This window comes from Metarhizium album (assembly GCF_000804445.1).
Source record: "Metarhizium album ARSEF 1941 chromosome Unknown scaffold_21, whole genome shotgun sequence".
Lineage (NCBI taxonomy): Eukaryota > Fungi > Ascomycota > Sordariomycetes > Hypocreales > Clavicipitaceae > Metarhizium > Metarhizium album.
Window position 1 is genome coordinate 71,250 of NW_024467595.1, and position 683 is coordinate 71,932.

Below are 683 nucleotides of genomic sequence, written 5' to 3' on the forward strand. Positions count from 1 at the left end.
AAATATATTTAGATAAGTAGTTTATAATAACTATAAAGTACTATATTTTTTTTTTCTTAGTAAGTGAATTTATTATAAAGTTAATAAAGATCTAGATTTAATTCTAATTAGTAATAAAAAGAAGTTATAGTAGTTTCTAATAAAGCTATTAGCTTTTATAGCTACTATAATAATACTAGTTATATATAAAGTATATAATATTTTTTATTATTTTATTTTAGTAAAAGTCTTTATATAAAATATTAAATATAGTATTATATTTTAAGTAGCTAAATAGTAGTAATTTATATATATATTAAGTTAAAGCTATTATTAAAGGTTTCTACTTTAGTACTTATAACTAACTTTAATACTATAGTTTTCTATATATATTTATTATATAGTTAAATATTTATTTCTATATATTTACCTTTAGAGGAAACTTTTTTATATTATTTTATACTACTTTAATATAATACTAAAAAGTAGTATTTTAAGCTATCTTTATTTTCTAAAGGCCTTAAAGCTATTTATCTTAATATATTATACTAATTAAGTTTAAGCTTAAGTTATTATAAAGAGCTATCTTTATAATATTTATAAAGTATAATAATATACTTACTACTCTTAATAGTTATATAATATACTTAAAATATAAAGGTAGTAAATTCTTATTTTAGTTTTACTGCAATAAAGCATTAAGC